This window comes from Macadamia integrifolia, chromosome 10, assembly GCF_013358625.1.
Source record: "Macadamia integrifolia cultivar HAES 741 chromosome 10, SCU_Mint_v3, whole genome shotgun sequence".
Lineage (NCBI taxonomy): Eukaryota > Viridiplantae > Streptophyta > Magnoliopsida > Proteales > Proteaceae > Macadamia > Macadamia integrifolia.
The window spans coordinates 23,496,457-23,509,393 of NC_056566.1; positions in this window are offsets into that span (position 1 = coordinate 23,496,457).

Here is a 12,937-nt window from a genome sequence, read left to right on the forward strand (position 1 = left end):
AATAGTACGATTGCATAGTGCCTCCGTGTCCCATTCCACGGGCCACCAATGCACTCGTTTCCAAGCCGACTACGGCATCTAGTCTATCAATGCATCATGCACCATGATGTACACATTCAACAAATAAACATCTCATTCAATTGGCATTTAGAAAGTAAACATAGCACATATGCATAACAATGTGAGGAATGACTAATCTACATAGCATATTCATGATGGCATGACTAGACTAGATATAATTAAATGAATGCCAAACAATGCCTTGAAACAAGGCCAAACGTCCTCTCCCCACTTACCTGTAGCGTACAAGGATTCCCGTTCGGTACGGGAGAGATCCGATGCGAAACGTGTAGGATTTGGTGAACCTAACATGATTGAGCGGGGTTAGTACTTCACCATTTTGGAATCAAAATTAACACAATCCGAGGACAAAATCATGTTTAGAACGTTAAAAAAAGGTCGCATGTCCGATTTGGGTCCAATCGGACGTAAGAAGCACCTTCGGGGCCACACAGGTGGGTCAGACAGGTGGGCTGTCTGGCCCACCGGTCCTACCCACCGGTTTGGACCGGCGGGTAGGGGCCCGCCGGGTGGGCCCGTCGGTTCCACCTGCCAGTTGGGCCAGAAGACCCCTGCCCTCTCAGGTGGGTGCCCATAGGCGGGTAGGGGTCCATCGGTTGCACCCATCGGTCTTGGCGGGAAAACACTGTTTTTTTCCAACTTCCTCCATTCTTTGGGGATTCAAATGGGGCTTTTCCCAACCCATTCTTCACACCTTCAAGGTCTTATAGGATGGTTCTAACCTAGATCTAGGTTAGATTCAAGGGATGGGAAACCATCTTACCTTCTTTGCTCAAGAACAACTTCAAACCCTCCAAATCACTTCAAACTCACAATGCTTCTTCCACCTTGTCAATACCTCTTCAAATCCTTCAAGATCAATACATAAATCATCTATTAAACCTTAGATTCATCATTTCAAAGGGGATTTACAAGATCTTAAGAAACCCTACTCGAATCAAGGGTTTAAGCTTGGGTATGGTGAATGTTCAAAGAACTCGACTTTGCTTACCTCCAAATGTAGATCTAGAGTTGAAGATCACTCTTTCGGCGCCGGAATGGGAAGATCAAGCTTCGGTGCCGCTGAAATCCTTCTCTTCTTCCTCTTCCTTCTCTTCCCTTCTTCTTCCCTTTCTTTTCTCTCTCCTCTTTACTATCCTCACCAACGTACGAGTGTCATAAATGGAAAGAAAAGAAAATCATAAAGCTATATATATAATTCCTAAATAAGTGAACAGTGCACATGGATGGGTCACTCAAGTGGGTGGGTGCACCCACCTGTCCGCCCACCTGAGGGCCAAAACTTGGGATTTTGACCGAGTTCGAGCCTCGGCGCGAACCCCACCCCTGGCATACGATGTAGTATACGTATATACCTTAAAATACGGCTATAATACCTGCTTTATCCGTACATGGCCTTATGGTAGGTGCATATACACGGCTTGGGCACTCCCGTCTCTTCTGGCATTGGCTCGGACTTGTCGGGCCAGCCGGTGTTTAAGGTCACCCTTGCCATCATAGCCCATAAGGAACCCACTCTAACTCCCTCTGGTTCGGTTCTTGCACGGTTAAACCGGTTCAACCGCGAAATCAGACCGGGCTTAAGAAGTAGGGTACTACAGAGGAACCCCAACCAATATTGCCGATACCACCGAGACCATGGACATGACACTGAAGACTGTAAGTCTCTGAAAATGGAAATTGATGAGCTCATCAAGGCCGGATACCTCAACCAGTATTTGAAGTAGAAATATGGTGGGAACTGGCCCGATCCGAGGAGAGATGAAGCCTAGCCAAGCCGAGGTAAGGCCGACCCGTCCAAGGACCCAGCCACGGACCCAGCTGTCACATAAAACAACCAGCCCGTGGGTCCGACCATCCTAACAATCATGAGCGGACCTACGACGGAATCAGTCAGAAAAGCCAAAGCACACGTGACGTTGAACTAGCCTCAAAACGGATCCACCCATTACTTTCTCTGACAGAGATCTGGAAGAGTTGAACTGGCCTCACAACGATGCTGTCATGATCCAATTAGTGGTGGCCAACCACCCTTTCCACAGGGTCCTAGTGGACACGGGAGCCTCCGTTGACCTCATGTCATACGAAGCCTTCATAAAACTGGGGCTTGGCACCGGAACCTTAAAACCAGCCCCAGGACCCTTGTACGGATTCTCAGGCATGCCAGTTGAGCTAGAGGGAGTTTTTGACCTACCCATAACCATCGGACAAGGAGCTCAGACAGCCACAACCATGGTCTCTTTCATGGTTGCTAAGATCGCCTCACCTTACAATGCAATCCTTGGCCGACCTGGTCTCAATGGTCTTGGGGTGATTGTGTCCACTAGGCACATGAAGGTCAAATTCCCAAGTAGCAATGGAGTCGGAGAATGCAAGTCCAGCCAGAAGGAATCCCAGGAATGCTATGCCAACTTCATAAAATCTGTCAAAAAACCGTGCTCGGGCCTAGCATGTATGGTAGAAGTTGTTGATTGCCGAGATGAAAGCCTCCTGGCCCGAGCCGAGCTAGTTGAATAGCTTCCTACAGTCCAAATCACTGAGGCCAGTAGACACTTTTATCAGTAGAGAGTTTTATCAGTAGATTGGGTGTTAGTTTTGAAGATTTTATACTATCAGCACCTTAGCAGTTATTCAATTTCAATCACGTAGCAGATTAGATTCTATTTTGAAGCAATGTATTTGTCCCAAGTGCATACAACACATCAATATACTATTAAGCTTTTCGCAAATATCTGACTCTTCTATGATTGTGTACAGCTCGGCAGCATCTAAGACCGAGCTCCAGCTCGTGACCACAAGACTAGACCCTAGTCTGGCGACTCAAAGACCTTAATCAATGAGGCACAAAAATTGGGCCCCATCTCGGCAGCATCTAAGACCGAGCTCAAGCTCGGCACCACAAGACCAGACCCTAGTCTGGTGACTCAAAGACCTTAACCAATGAGGCACAAAGATTGGGACTCAGCTCGACAACATCTAAGACCGAGCTCAAGCTCGGCACCACAAGACCAGACCCTAGTCTGGAGACTCAAAGACCTTAACCAATGAGGCAAAAAGACCGGGCCCCAGCTTGGCAGCATCTAAGACCGAGCTCAAGCTCGGCACCACAAGACCAGACCCTATTCTGGCTTCTCAAAGACCTTAACCAATGAGGCACAAAGACCTGGCCCTAGCTCGGCACCATCTAATACCGAGCTCTAGCACGGCACCACAAGTCCAGACCCTAGTCTGGCGACTCAAAGACCTTAACCAATGAGGCCCAAAGACAGGGCTCCAGCTCGGCAGCAACTGACCGAGCTCAAGCTCGGCAATACAAGACCAGACCCTAATTTGGCAACTCAAAGCCCTTACGAACTAAGACATGCAAGCCCGTGCCCCAACTAGGCACATTAAGCCCTTACGCACTAAGGCATTCAAGACCGAGCATGGCTCGGCACCTCAAGACCTTAGGTTATCAAGCGTGCAAAACCCAGCCCTGACTCGGCACCACAAAAGACCTTAATGCAAGGCAAATCAAAAGATTGAGCCCCAGCTCGGCACCCCTATTGCTAGTCTAAGGCTTAACGCCTCAAGGCCACACTCAGACAGTTGCACTTGTCCTTATTCTTCCAAAAAATTACTCATTTCGGTCCATGCCCCAAGCACAAGAAAATAAAGAAAGAAGCACAAGAATACTGAGAGATGAAGACATAAAATAAAATTTTCATTCTCTAACAATGGGAAAAAAGCCCTCAAAATAGATAACTATCGAGGGAGACATCTATATAAATATGGATCTATATATATGAGGCTAATCTCGGGGGGCTGATCCACGAGCCTAGCTCAGCACAAGAAAATCCTTCAAGTCGTATCACCTCTTCACCAACATCGATCGAGCCGCAAGGCCGCACCAGAGTAGCATGGACGGGAACGCGCACTCATAGTCCGTCAAATTGTAGCTTGGCATCTTACTCTGAAGGAACAAGATGGCATCGTCCGAGCCGACCTGAAATGAAGAAATGTTAACGTCATCCAACCACTTCTGATAGGGCTAAGGGTTCAGCCACCTCGTTCGCCTCCAGCAACCTCCTGTTCCGGCTCTCTAGTTATCAACCCGACATCATTGGGACGGTCTTCCTCAGATCGGGCCATTTCTTCTCGACCCCCATGAAGGTGCTTTGCCTCCTTTGCCTTCGAACAAGCGACAGCCAAGTCTTCGAACCATTGAGTAGCCTCGGCTAAGAAAGTGAAGCAGTGCATCTCGCGTCGGATTAAATGCTCTAGCAGGTCGATTCGAACTGCTAGAGTGGGGGCCTGGTGATGAGGCAAATTATGTTACTTTCCTCAGCACGGCTGAAGTATGTACGCAAACCTGAACACGACTGAGCTACTACTTCGGCCTCTGTCAGGCCATGTTGCACCTCGGCCTCCATCAGTCCGCGCTATCTCCTCGGCCTTCACCAGGCCGTGCTACACCTCGGCCTTCATCAGGCCGTGCTACACCTCGGCCTTCATCAGGCCGTGCTACACCTCGGCCTTCATCAGGCCGTGCTACACCTCGGCCTCCATCTGGCCGTGCTACCACCTCGGCCTCCATCAGGCCGTGCCTCCACCTCGGCCTCCATCAGGCCGTGCCTCTACCTCGGCCTTCATCAGGCCGTGCTTCCACCTCGGCCTTTATATGGCCGTGCTCCACCTTGGCCTCCGCCAGACCGTGCTACCTCCTCGGCCTCCATCAAGCCGTGCTGCTCCTAGTCCTCCATCAGGCCGTGCTTCCACCTCGGCCCGACGTCAACAACAAGGTTTCTAGAAATGTGTTTTCGTCCACCCCTACATTCAGAGAACGTAATCCCTATTCTGGAGGACAGGACTCTATCCACTACACGTCATCATAGACGTCACACGGTTGGCCTTTCTGAGTTAAGAGGGGAATATTCCTAGATATTCTCAGAATCACAGAGCCACTCCCCTTGAGGACTCCACGCCTAAACAGGACTCTTGACAATCGTCTCCCACTTGCCCTCCATCAGCAGCCTATAAATACCAAGATAAGCCTCCATCATAGGAGATCAATGACTCACTTCTCTTACTGAAAAAGCTCTCTTGAGCATCTGTTGTGGAAAGATCTAACTTAGGCATCGGAGAGTCCACCGTCGGGTCAGCCCGCCTCTCCCCTGTCATCTCTTCTGTGCAGGTCGGCCAAAGCACTAGGAATTGCAGGGAAGATCGTCCGGTCAATTTTTTCCACATCACCGTAGGATCTACAATGTTTGAAGCTTAAGTTTCTCTATATATTGACCGTGTCTTCCTTTCACTCATAATGGAAGAGGAATTCCTTTGGGAAAATTAAATGATTATCCACTTTTGGGTTTTCCTTTACAAAATTACCCACAAAAAGTTTTGGTTAATAAAAATACCCAAAATTGGGTTTGGTTTTACAAAACTATCCACCCAAAGTTTCAGTTAACAAAAAAACCTAAAATTAGGTTTGTGTTTACAAAACTATCCAAAATAGTGAGTCTTCATCTTCCACATATAATCATGTTTTTTTTTATTACTGAAACTTTGAGTGGGTAGTTTTGTAAACCCAAACTCAATTTTGGGTATTTTTGTTAACTTAAACTTTAAGTGGGTAATTTTGTAAAGGAAAACCTAATTTTGGGTATTTTTTTTAACTAAAACTTTTGGTGGGTAATTTTGTAAAGGGAAACCCATAAGTGGGTAATCAAGTAATTTTCCCAATTCCTTTTACATGGGATCGGTAGCATCGGATGGGTCACCTATAGAAAAAAGCATTTCCAATCCCAGGAAAATAAGAAGAAACCAAATGTACTATCCGTTCCCTCTGCTGGGGATATGATAAAGCAGTTTTCAATGACGGCTAATTTCCCAAGTAACAAACTTCGCAAGTGAAAGATCTGTTCTTGTCTCCTGAGTAAAATAAATAAGGGCTGTGCCTCAAAGTGAGACCATGCTTTTAGGTATTGACAACATCCAGACAATGAAGATGAGCAATCTAAGTAAGCGGTTGGCTAGATAGCTGACCCTGGGTTCCTCCTATCAATGTTCTACTCTAAACAACATCAAGGTCTCTTATCTGTTAAACCTCTTCAGGTTGGCGTTTAATGGAACAATAGGCATTGGCCCTACCAAGATCCCTAAAACTAAACCATTGAACAGTAAGATCACCCAAAAAATCATATGCTCATCAGCCCCCCATCCTACATCAATGTCAATCACTTCTCAAGAACATGTCACAAGGGATTCACTCAAAATTAAGTTTTCAATCGACTGACATAACTTCCTTTCAAGCATATGCAGCTGATCACAATACATGCATTTTCAAACCTCATCTAAGGCTCTAAGCAGTATAGCAATATTGACCCTTAGAATCTTTGACAGAGCCACCTTCACTGATCACTTGCAGATTGACGTAACCTGCCGTTGATTTAAGACCGATATGACTATTGCTTCTAAGAGAAGAATTAAGTGGTTGTACCAATCTCTGTCTTCCTTGAGGCTGTGTTTGTAGCCAAGAGAAGAAAAGAAAAGAAAAGTACAAAAATTGCTTCATTCTCATCCTAGCAATCCCCTTAAAGCATGTTGGCTATCAGATTTCACCAGAATCTGAAGTCAATGACAACCACCAAACTGGAGCATTTCAACAGTAGCATTCTTTCATGACCGAAGAATGTGAGGGCGAATGAAGCCACAGAATTGCAGATCTTGTCCCAATTAAAGACCACAAGACGGTCCACAGTTGAACTTTGAACAAAGTTGTTTGACTTCAAGCAACTGCCTGAGAAAGGTTTCCTCTCTGAATTGAACTGCAGATCAAGTTGGTAAGGCTTTGGGGTGGGGGTTAGGGAAAAACGAATATATTGCCTCTTTATTCTTGTGAAAAACATTAGGCTAGTCCCTTCGTGAGGGCAAGCTGATACATAATATGTAGAAAATAAAGAACCTGAAATTAAGATATAATCCGAGAATCAGAATACTGAGCTAAAATTGATGCCCAAGAAAAATGTAGTTTATGATGCTCTGATGCCGGTATGCTTGTGGGATTATCCATAGAATCTGATCTAATTTAAGAAGGATAAAGTTTCTGCTCTTTCAGTCCATACCATGCAAAAGGAATAAGTCCTTCAATCAATTAAAAATAAAGCCAGATATAATTCCTTGTCCTTCCCCCTTCTGAAATTATCTATATTGGTGGTGTCCTCTCAATGTGGCTAGAGGCACCATAGCCATTGACCAAATCATCAAAAATATTGCCCCGGAAACTAGATATCCCACCTCTTTTTTTTGGTAAGAGATATCTCACCTCAAACACACAGTAAGGTGTACCAAGTACAAAGTTGCAAACACCATTTAATTTTAAACAGAAGTGAACAAAAATATACAACACTAATAGGAAACCAAAGCTTTAAGGGGCTAATACAGCACTCCATAGCCCCCAAAAGACATGCATGATACAAGTTAAACTGGTCTAGGGGATAGAAAGGAAGGACCCATTCACATGATTCAAGGTCCTTTGAGAGAGCCCAACTGTGTTTGGGATCCAGGGATCAATTCAGACGAACCTTTTTCCAATTTGGTCATAATCTCTTTTCTTTATCCTTCTCTTCATCATCTCAGAACACCTCCTAAATACCTCGAAAGCATTAGATTTGCTGCCTCTGCTCATTCTTCACCTAGCACCATCCAGTAAGGGGAGAACTGCATTGGTCTGTAAGTCTGGTGGAGATCGATTTTTTAACTTCTCAAAGAGACCTTGAGCTTCTTTCACATGCTTTGCCCTTCCAGGAGCATCAAGCAAGCAATTAAAGGTACCAGCCCCCTGCTCTGAAGTGGCGCCTTCTCATCCTTCTTCGCCTCTCGCGCAGCAGCAAAAGCCTGTAAAGAAATGGAGAGTCTCAATTGTCGGAAGCCCTTTATTCTTCATTTCTTCAAGCATCACCAACATGCTCTTGAACTGCCTTGTCTTCTGGATAATTCCCATCATAGAATCATGTGTCCTAGAACAATTTAAGAATCCTGGTTGTCGCCCAGCCCAGCAGAAGAACCAAAATGTAGGCCTCCAAGCATTTCGGAACTGAGCCAACAGATGAAGAACGAGATCACGAGAGAGATCGATCCCACTTTGATCAAGAACCGCTTCAATGTTTTGATCTGATGCGAACAGATCTTCAATCACCTTGCAAACACTTTCACCACTCTCATTGTTGCTTTCATCATCATCAAACCAAGTTTGTTCCATTTCTTCAACTGTTTCTGTTTTCCCATTTGAAACCCCGGAATGATTCAAAACTGGCATTATTTTTTGCAGACTAGAGTGAGGAGGAAGCAGAGAGAAGTGTAGCCAACGAAATGTGACTTCACCGCTTGAGCTATCAAAAAGACAACAAGGATAACAGCGTACACGAAGGGAGAAGGGAACACAGACATGACCAATTGCATAATTGTCAATGTCTTCCTCGGTTCTTGGATCTGCCTCTGAAACCCTAGAGAAACTCCTAGAATCTAAAACAATGGAACTCAAGACTTGCAATGCTTCTTGTAAAACAGACTTGAGAGACTGTGCAGAGGTGTGTGACAGAATATATGAAACTTCACTATGAGAACGATCGACAAGACGATGAGGAGGATAATAACTATGACAAGACAAGGACAGAGAGCTACCATTACGAAGGCACATTTGCTGTCCGCGAAATCCTCTTTGTCGTCTGGATCGTCTCTGATCTCGAAAGCATAACTCGGAAGAGGAGCAGCAGTGGTGGCCATGAAGATGGGAGATTTGAGTTTCCAGGAAGTGAAAACGGCGGACAAAAATCCGATGTCTTGCCAATCTGGTCATTGACGGTAACCATTTGAACGCCAATCCGCCATTGATAGGGCAAAGAAGCTCCGATTTGAGGTTTTCAGGCTTTGAGAAACAATAGAGTAGAAGATTCCCCTCTCGGCAGTTGAAAACTGAAACAGGTAACCTCAGAGTCAGTAGGTGGTGCGGTGGTGGTGGTGGGCGTGAATATTCATGATTCGTGAGATTTATAGCAAATCCGGTGGGTGGTGGCTCATCTCGTTCAGTAGTCGACACTCGGTAGGTAATAGATAGACTGGTAGTGGGTCAACTCGTTCGGTAGGTAGTGCTCCAACTAAAGGTGGCAATTGATTCGGTTTTGGTTTGATTTGGTTCAAGATATAATTATTATAAATTGAAACAAAAAAAAAAAAAGAGGAAGGAGTTCCCCGCCAAACCATTTTCATCAGAAAAAGTTCCCGCCAAACCTCTACAAAGAGACACTTCCTGGTATTTCGTTCTTAGCTTTGTTCTTCCGGAGCGAAATGTCCCCATACCCATCTCTGCCGAGAATTATAGTGTATCATATTCTTCTTCAGTTTCTCCGGTTGTTTCAAAACAAACCCTAGGGCTAACACGGCCAAACCTAACCCTAGCCATACTTCTCCCTGACGAAATAGAAGAAGCCACTCTTAGTCAATGGTCCTTCTCTAATTTGTCGCGTCCTACGCTTTCTCCAGATGTAGGAACGATGCCCGATTCAGGGAACAAACTGTATGGAGATGGGTTGTTGGGAAGAAAATCAAGGTTTAAAGGCCTTAGGGCGAATGCTGGGATGTAGGTTGGTTTAACTAATTCGATAAGCTGTTACGTAAGCATTTAGTTCAGTATGATGATGCTAAGGAGGAGGTTTTGGATCTTGGGGATGAGAGAATCGAGTAGGTGGGGGAGGTGACAGTAAGCTTTCGCCGTTAGTCTTGGATGTGGAGGAGATACAGAAGAAGGAAGCGTAGGAGATGAGTTCACTGATGAAGACGGGTGGAAAATGTGGGGAAGGAGACGGTAGAAGATGACTTAGAAGAGATGGATATTGATGAAGAAGATGACGATGAGGTAGTAAAGAGCTTGAGATTATTGCACAGCAGGAATTGGGTTCGAGAAAGAGAGAAAAAAAAAAAGCTCGAACTGGAAAATCTGGATTATGATAAGAGATCAAGGATGGTGGAGATGCACAAAAGAATGTTTCTAGAGGTTCTTTTGATGTCCACAGAATCAGATCAGTCGAGTCTGTGAATAATGCTGAAAGTAAGTGCGTCTAATTTAGCCTTTGGATTACAGGGAATGGATTACACCATCTTAGGGTTGATGAACCGAAAGAAAGAGAGGGGGGGGGTTGCTTTAAATCTAATCCAGGCAATGTTAGAGATATATGATGAGACAATCCTTTATTTGCTATCAATAAATCGATCCAGTGGTCGAGACATTTCACTGGCAGACAATGGTCTGGAAAGCAGTACGCAATTAAACAAGATATGTGTTGCCATATCCATCATGCTTAATTACACACCAATCTAGTTTAATTCTGTATTTCTTTCTAGCTACAATTGTGAGGTCAGAGATATATGTGTTGCCATTTGCATTATGTTACGATGTTACAGATATCAACAATTGTGAAATCACCGAACGAGCGGATCTAGCTTTATTATTGTGTTGATCAGCAACAGGAGAATCTGAAGCGAGAATTTGGGGCGGAACCTAATACCAGGTAAGTTACCCTCCTATTCCTAGATTCGGTATTGTGTCCATCATGTTAACATTATTTTGTTTCCGTGACTTATCCTTTATAATGAAAATCTCTAGTTAGACCAGTTTCTTCAGCTGGTTTTATGTGCAACTCTTGGATTATGTCGTCATGCACCACCTTTACTTTGAAGATAAATTAGAGATATGCTCTTATGCATAAGAAGAGTGGTAGAGCTGGTATTCCAGCTAGTAGGGACTAGGGACAACCCAGCTGCCATGTACTGAGGAAAAAAAAAAGAATATAAAACAACATAAATGAAATAAAGAGACATTACGTAGTCCCCCTCTACTGAGTTTATGAATCATGATATTGCAAATTCTACCTTAGAAATGGATGCATGTTATTTTCAGCATGAAATGAGAATCAATGGATCCCTTTTCAGCGATCTCTTATACTAAAATTTACATGTTCTGTGGATTTTGTCGTTCAAGGAACAGGTATTTCTTATGCTGTTGCTCTTTGTTCTTGGTATCCTAAAAGGAAAGATGCAAAATATTTGGTTGTAAGAATCATGAAGTTGTTCCTATATTTTGGTTGGGACCAGAAAGTTTTACACATAGTAGTAATATACAATTATATGTATTTTGGTGGAGGTCTTTGCTGTTGATGGCATGATCGCACTGTGTCTACTTTATTGGTTTGTGTAAAATGGAAATGGATAGTGTTTCATCCTTCCCTGCAACTTAATTTGGAAATGTTTCACTGCTGGAGAACATCAGCCTTTTTTTACAAGAATTAACAGGTGATGCTACAGTAGGGGTGCAAGTTTGGCCTTGACAGCCCAAACCCGCCCTGATCCTGAACAAGTATCGACCTGAAAATTTTGGCCCTGAGGGCCGGCCCGACCCTGAAATTTCTGACCCTGAGTCAGGGTCAAGGCGGGTAAGGGTTGATGTCTTTGGCCGGCCCAGCCCACCCTGAACCCGACCCTGATTTTTTGACCCTGAGTTTAGCCTTGGTTTTGGCCCTACCCGGCCTCGGTTTTTGCCCTTGATGTTGACTTTGAATTTTTTGTTTTCTTAGGAAGTTCTCCTCTTTGTTTAACATGACAAGGGTTTTGAGATCTTTAGATTGTTTGCCTTATTAGGATGATCTCTTTGTTATCATGAAAAATAATTGAAATTTTTTGGATTATTTGGTTTCTTAGGATGATCTTCTCTTCGTTTACCATAATAGTTGGAGTTATTTATATTGTTTCAATTTTTGCTTTAGGATGTTCTCCTCATGACAAGTAATTTGTGACTTTGTGTTTTTTATCTCCTCTTTATTATGAATATTTTTTATTTTTTAGTTATTTCATATTTTACAGGGTTAGGCTCAGGGTATACCCGCCCTTGATGGCAAACGAGGGTCAAGGTCAGAGTCAGGGCCAATTAGGGTCATCCCGGCCCGACCCTGAAAAATCAGGGCCAATCAGGGTAGGTAAGGGTTGGGCTGAACCCTGAAGGGTTGGGCCTAGGTTGAAGTTTTGCGGCCCTGAGTCAGGGCCAGGGTGGGTTTGGGCCCAGTTAAGGGGACTCAGGGTTGGGCTAGGGTTTTAAGAAGCCCAACCCAACCCAACCCAACCCAACCCGGCTCTGTTGCACCCCTATGATGCAGTATGATTAGGTGCTTATGAAGTGGAACTAAGTACTTATTTATCTTTACTATTATTAGGATTTAAAATGTAACTGCAAGCGTACGGATCAGTGTAGCTATGGGAACACAGGGAGAACAACCACTTTATTTTTTTTGCTTCTTTTAATAATGCGAAAGTGAACCGATTAATGGTTGTAATCTAATTCTAATTACCGTCCTAAACATGCATATCTAAAATAACGTCATAACCATTCGTCATCTAAGAATTTAAAGACGCAAGCCACGTAATTAAAATTAAATAAATAAATAGCTAAAAATAAACAACCCACGCAATTAAAAAAAACAATAAAGGAAAAAATGCTGAAATAAAAATAAAGTAAAAGAAAGGGGATAAAGCTAGAGAGAGACTCACAAGTAGGTTTCTCTACTTAGCCCGAGGGATGCATCATAATATGAGCTTCCCTACTTGACCAGAGCGTCACTCTTTCAAGGGTTACTCTACTTGTCTTTAGGGAAAGGGAGACAATTAAAATAAAAACAATAAAATGATCGTTCTATGGTTAGGAGGGGCAAAGCCAACACACACACTAGCCATGAACCTTGGGGAAAAGGGATAGCAATAACGTAACGACTGAAATTAAAATCCTAAATTAAGAAAGAAAGGGTAGTCAGAAGAGGGAATGAGAGGGAGGAGA